General features: G+C 35.4%; 1 long non-coding RNA gene across 2 annotated transcripts; it reads left to right on the plus strand.

Annotated features, from left to right (window-relative positions):
- The first annotated feature begins 831 nt into the window (after positions 1 to 831).
- LOC104596054 (uncharacterized) lies at positions 832 to 5400 on the plus strand. 2 transcript variants are annotated; one of them, XR_016085760.1, is made up of 4 exons: positions 832 to 1234; positions 2449 to 4078; positions 4921 to 5047; positions 5133 to 5400. It is a non-coding gene; the product is annotated as an uncharacterized LOC104596054 (long non-coding RNA). The 2 variants fall into 2 exon arrangements; XR_016085757.1 differs by having other exon boundaries at positions 2449 to 5047.
- The last annotated feature ends 1293 nt before the right edge of the window (positions 5401 to 6693 follow it).

Below are 6693 nucleotides of genomic sequence, written 5' to 3' on the forward strand. Positions count from 1 at the left end.
TTTGTTTACCATTTGTGATAGAAGTGGCATTAATGAGGGTGAGGTTGATTATCTATCAAACTATGAGCCACCATATGAATATGAGAGTTTAATTGGATCTGATGATGAAAGACACAAAAAAGATATTCCTTAATGGGATGAGGAGAAACCGGAATTGGCAGTTGGGATGATGTTCAACAACAAAAGGAATTTTAGATGGGCAATTAGAGACTATTGTGTTTTCAAGGGGGTTTCTCTAATAAGGGCTAAGAATGATCTTGATAGGTGTATCTATAAGTGTGCAGCAGAAGGTTGTCATTGGCGGATCTATGCATCAACTGTACAAGATGATATTACCTTCATGGTAAAGACATTACACTGTGAGCACACATGTCCTAAGTTGACTGTAAACAAGGAAGCTAGTTATTCTTGGATAGCTAGAAAGATAGGAGATAGGATACAGACAGATCCTACAATGTTAGCTAGGGCCATGATTTCTTATTTGAGAGAGAAATATGATGTGGATATTAAGCCTCAAAAGGTTTACAGAGCTAAACGAAAGGCGATGGAGCAAATTGATGGCACGCATAAGGAATTGTATCAGAAGTTGCCAAACTATTTGTGAGGCCATTTTGACTTGAAATCCTGGGAACATTGCTAGAATTCATGTTGATAGGGTATCATTATCAATACCTGGTGTTTTCAAGCGGATTTTTGTGAGTTATGGTGAGATGAGGAATGGGTGGTTATCAGGACGTAGGCGATTTATTGGATAGGTTGGGACCCACTTAAAGGGTTGACTTGGTGGTGTCTTGCTTGCTGCAATTGGTCTTCATAGTGACAATGGTTTGTTTCCTATAGCAGTTGGTGTAGTTGAGATAAAAAACATTCACGGTTGGAAATGGTTCATGGACATTACAAGAAAATAGGGCAAAGGCGGCGATTTAGAGCCGGCGGTCTTGAAGACCCCCGCCTATGAAAAGAATAAGGTGGTGGTTTAAAATAGACCGCCGCCTAGAAAACCAAAACATTCACGCGACTATACTAGGTGGCGGTCTTTCCGTTGTTTGTAACATTGAACCGCTCTGAAGGATTTTACATTTAGGCCTCAAGTGACCTATTTTACATCTCGGAAGGATTTTCCTCTTTGAAGACCTCCTCTAGCTCTCCACTTTTTCTTCCTCTCTTCATTGCTTCTCTCTTCTTACTCCCACTCATCTCATCATAGAATCGAAGCGGAGATCATTTGAATCAGGTTAGAGAATGTACCTCTTTTTTTTTATTTATTTTTCAATGGTAAAGCAATAAAAATTTGTTCCATATTTTAACTTTGTTATATCTGTATTTTTTTTTCTTCAATGGCATATTTGTTTTTTTTCTTCAATGGTAAACCCTATAGATAGAATCGCTCATAAGGTTCTTTGGTTAAAATCGTTTGAAGTGTTCTATACTCTTTTTTAATTTCTTCTTAATTTCTCTTCTCTCTAGTTAAAAGTCATTTGAAGTTCTTAGGGTTCTCTGTCTGCTGCAAAGATTGCAATGGAAATCATGCACAAGAGGCCCTTTGTTTGCCAAGTTCAAGTTTCCTGGTCACCAAAAGATCATTGTCGAAATGAGGTGGGGTGGGGTTTCGCCAAGTTTAGCCATATTGATTATCTTAAGTGGAAGTCAGAGAACCAGATTGTGCTAGATGGTGTTAATGCATGCCAAGCTTCTTGGTTGTCATGGACCTCTACGGAACGTCAACCTAGAAGAGCATTTTTGCCAGCAACTGCTTAGGACATGCATTTTGTTTGCTCTAATTTTTTTTTTTTTTTTTTTTTTTATGGTATAAGTTTGCTCATTGGATTCATGGTTTTAATATCTCCTAGGAATTTTCTTCATGAAATGGACTTGAATTTTCCTTTATTACTACATCTTGTTTTATTTGACTGGAAAGTGTCCATTGGATTTTTATTCACTGTCATTATTAGCTCTTGATTTGATCTTGTTTGTGTTAGAGAATTTCATTATATAAAAAAAGTTTTAGCCAACAATTTTAGCATTGAATGCTCGATCAATTTATGGGTCTGTAATGGTGTCTTTTCCTCATAAGAGAAAGGGTGTTCTGTTATTCTTTTTTTCCATTATGTTTTCAAGAGGAATAGAAGAGAAAAAATAATGCTGATTGAAAACATTGTGTGGATTTGGCTGATTTATGCTTTAATTTGTGTTAAAATCAAAAGAGGAATTAGATTTGAAATGGAACTAATTAATGTAAACCTGAGTTGGGGCTGATTAGAATTACACCTATGGAAAAGAGAATGAAATTAGAATTTACATTTATCAACAAGTCCCCAATTACTAGTGTTTTGCAAAGGTCTTTTTGTATCCCTATTTTTCTTCCTTGTTTACTAGTGTTTTGGGTTGTTTATGGTTTACTGGTGTTTACTCAAGAACTAACAGTAAGATGTATTTATTTTCTTGCAGGTTGTGCACTTGTGCTTAGGGTTATGAGGTGGCACATTAGCCTCTACTTTAAAAATTAATGTGTTTAGTAACTTTTTCTTTGGATTGGAATTCCCGTTTTGGGGAAGTTATGCTTTATATGATACATAGGTTTGGGTTTGATTTGCTTAGTATTCAATTTCAAAATATATTTAAATATTCTTTGCATTTTTGGCAAATAAAAATATTAAATTTCATTAATATTAAAATCAAATTCCTTTTTTTTTGCTTTCTTATTAAGAGGTCTGATCCTGATTTTGTTTTGAATAGAAATTCCTAGGTCATTATAATAATTATGACACATCTCAAAAATCTTCTCAAATTTCATGCACTAAAGGCTTTCATAATTTGGTAATCCAACTCAAAGTTTTAATAGATGTGAGTTATTTTAATGTATAATCTCAAACATCTTCTTGTGATGAATTCTATGAATTTGTATTTTAATTATTGGGTACAAGACTTCAACCTCTCCTGAGTTTTGTATTAAATACTAAGACCTCCCTTATTAAATGCTTAGTTGTTATATCTAATGGAACAGTTTAAAAAGAAAAATATGGTCCTTTCTAGTCCAAATAACATCAGTTATCTTTTAACCCCTTCTTAACTTTGTAATATTTGGTTAATTAACATAATTACTTGACACCAAAAACCTTTTTGTAAAGAAGCCTCCACTTCTTCTCAGTCAATGGGCTTCTCTCTAGTGAAGGGTCTCTGGTTTTTTTTTAATCTATAATTCTGAAGTTTTTAATCCATTTTCAGACATTCCATATCTTTCCAATTGTCCCAAGCAAATTAGCTATCAGTATGCCATCTTCTTTTGTAATGGCTTCTTCCAAATTTCTGATTACTCGGCAATTCAAAGAGTGTACCCTTTGATAACCAACCATTCATAATTCATAATTGCATTGGAAATGTGCTTGAATCAACAATCATTTGGTCCAATACAGGTGAAAGTATAAATGCAGATAAGAGAAGCAGTTGGGTTATGTATACAAAGCTAATATGTTCTTAATTTATAATAGGAGAATACTGACTTTCTAATGCATCATGCTAAAACATCCTGGTAAAGTGAATTATGCTAAATTGACATAAAACTTCCCATAATCCTTTTTTTTTCTACCCCACAGGTTTCCTTTCTTATTCTAGAAGATTTTTGAACCAAAATTCCTCATTACATCAAGGTCATATTTATTTGATTTATTGGCTTATGTGGGTGGTTTTTATTTCCTATCCATCTAAAAATATGTAAAAGATTAGATGGTTAAGAATCATTGAATACACCATCCATTTGGATGTTGATCCTTGGTTCCTGACTACTTTGATGCGTGAGTAAAGCAGAGCCAAAGAGAATGGCTTGGTTTAATCTTCTTGACCTGATTTCTCTCAATCCCAACTATTTTGATAAAGTAAGGTATATACATGACTTTTATGTTTGTGTTGTTTTAGTTTTTGGACTTTAATGGTTTAATATGTCATGCTTAGTCTCATAATCTTTTATTTCTTGGTAGAAAGGTTGAACCTGAAAACTGCTAGTAAATTCAACTTTCTTAAGCAAAGTGGTTGTTTGACAATTGATGATGTGGATGATGCAAAGAAATTTCACATGTTGATGGTAATGTGAAAAATAATAGCATGTTTTTGTTACTACGCATACTAAATACCAAATTTCCAATTTAACTTGTGCTATCTAAGTTTCATAATGCTACAATTCTGTTTTCATATTTCTTTGTTCGATCAGGAGGTCTTAATATATGTTGACATGTTGATGTTCTTTTGGAGGATCTTTCCTTTTCGATCTCTAATTTTATTAATAGGCTCGTTTATAATTTGTCAGTGGGCAATTTGTGTGTGAATTCAACCTAGGTATAGATAGTGCATATTAGAACTCTTGGATGTTTGTTAAACTGACCAATTCAATCACACCAAAGCTTGAAATGTGTGGTGCATATTTATTAGGCGTTTTCTTCCAAGGAATTGGAATGAGGGTCCTAAAGTTGCATCTTCCCTATTATGTGATCTCTTTCCTTTTCCCTCTACTCTTGCAAATGCTTATTTATTAAATTATTTTTGTGTATTTTGTGTATGATTTCATGCACTAGGGTGCATCTGTTTGTGATCTCATGTGCTTATGCAGAACAAAAAAGTTTTTTTTTTTTTTTTGTTAAGATAGGTAGGGCAACAAGGTTTTAACATTGGTTTCAACATAAATGGTGAAAGCTTTGCTTTCTTCCCCTGCCCATCCTCTCCACTCAACTAGTAATAAGAAAAATAAGCCACTCAACTAGTGATAAAAAAGAAGGGTTATTTTGAGGTGTGCCATGACTTGGTTGAAGAATACTTGAAGCACTATATTTGACAACTTTTAATGAACTCTACGCATATCTTTTGATATGTGGACATGATTATATCTTTACTGTGCAGAATGATGTTTATCTTTATGCCTTTCTTATACAGCTATGGAGGTTGAGTTCACGAAATCTCAGATTGTTACTGTAATCCCAAGAACTTTTTCTATGCATGGCATGCTAAAGAGAAGCATTCGCTAGCCAACAATATATTGTGATTAGCATTCTGCATTCAGGTCTACTTCAAAGATATCAACACTTGTGTTCTACTTAGTTTTACCCCCCTCAAATGCTTATTTGATTTTGTTCCCTTCATTCTAGGTCCTCCAACACTTGTCGTACTGCACACGGACATGGCTATTCACACCCATTAAGCGCCTTAACACTCGATATCAACACAACTTAAGAGAGTTTGAGCTTGCGTGGCTGTATATTCACTTCCTACATGGAAACATCCTCTTCTATGATTACATGAAAAATGGACATTGTATTATCGAGAATTTGATTATTTTTTAATCTTTTCTATTTGAACTATTTGTTTTGGATATTATAATAATTAATTGTGAAATTAATAAATTTTTGTTTTAAATTGCATGTTTCTACATGCTTAAGTTTTATGAATAATTGTTATAGAATTTGCATTAAGCAAGTATTAAAGTAATAAATCAATAAAATTGCACGTGCAAAAGGTATATAAAAAAAAGAAAAAAATAGGATCTAAGCCGCGGCCATAAAGATCTAAGGTGGAGGTCAAAACCGCTAACTAAAATGTTTGGCGGAACCAAAGGTGGCGGTCATAAAAATCTAAGGCGGCAGTTCTGAATGCCGTCTGAGAGAGGAATGTAATGTAAGGTGAAGTCTGAGGCGGCGGTCCAGACCGCCACTTTTAACATATCTAAGCCGGCGGTTCTGACAAATCACCACTTTAGACACACTCGAACTGTTTCGGAGCGGTCACCAAAGGTGGCGGTCTTTCTTATCTGAGTCGGTGGTCCTGACCTAAGGCGGCACCTGCTTAGATGGCGGATGGAAGACTGCCGTCTTAGGTCTTTGGTCTAAGGCGGCGGTCTTTGGTCTGCCAGCATACTTAATCATGTTTTGCATCCAATCCCAGGAAAAAAACATTGGCCTACATTGAGTTGGGATCCAATACAAGCACCTGAAATCCCAAAAAAAATTGGGAGGCCAAGGGTACGGCAGTGTCGTACTATAGATGAAGGTCCTTCAACAACTAATCATGGTAGTGGATGAAAGAGATGGCATTGATCTCGTTGTAAAGAGTGTGGCCATAACTTAAGGAGTTGCTCCGGGACTAATCAAGTAGGACGAAGTGATACAACATCTAATATCTCAGGTAGGCGTTCATTGAGGGGAGGTGCTGCCCCATTAAGAGGGAGAAGTCACTCATCAAGCAGAGGTCCTACACCTTCAAGTAATTTGGTGATTGAGCGGGCAGGCCACAATGCTACAGCAACTCAATCTAATGTCAGGGTACAACCTACAAGGAATTTGAATTTTCAGCTAATTACTAAATTTTGTGTTATTCATCATATGGAAAAAAAAATTGGTTTCCAGTTCAATAATTGATGTAATTATTGGTTGCAAACTCAGAGTTCACAACTCAACCAACAACCTCAAACTGTGTGTTGGTACGGAGGTTTTCTTCCACCACAATCACACTCAGTTGCAGAGGTCAGTTGACGATTATATTTATTCCAAATTTTTAACTATAAGTATTAAAATTATTAAGAAATCACATGCCTATCACTATGTTATTAAGGTGCTCAATCTAGTTCCCAATCTCAACCATGCGTTGGTATGGGGGTTTTACTCAGCCACAGCCCCAACCACGTACGCAGTCACAATCACACTCTCAAGTTCG

The sequence above is a fragment of the Nelumbo nucifera genome, chromosome 1 (genome assembly GCF_055504915.1).
Source record: "Nelumbo nucifera cultivar China Antique chromosome 1, China Antique-T2T, whole genome shotgun sequence".
Classification (NCBI taxonomy): domain Eukaryota; kingdom Viridiplantae; phylum Streptophyta; class Magnoliopsida; order Proteales; family Nelumbonaceae; genus Nelumbo; species Nelumbo nucifera.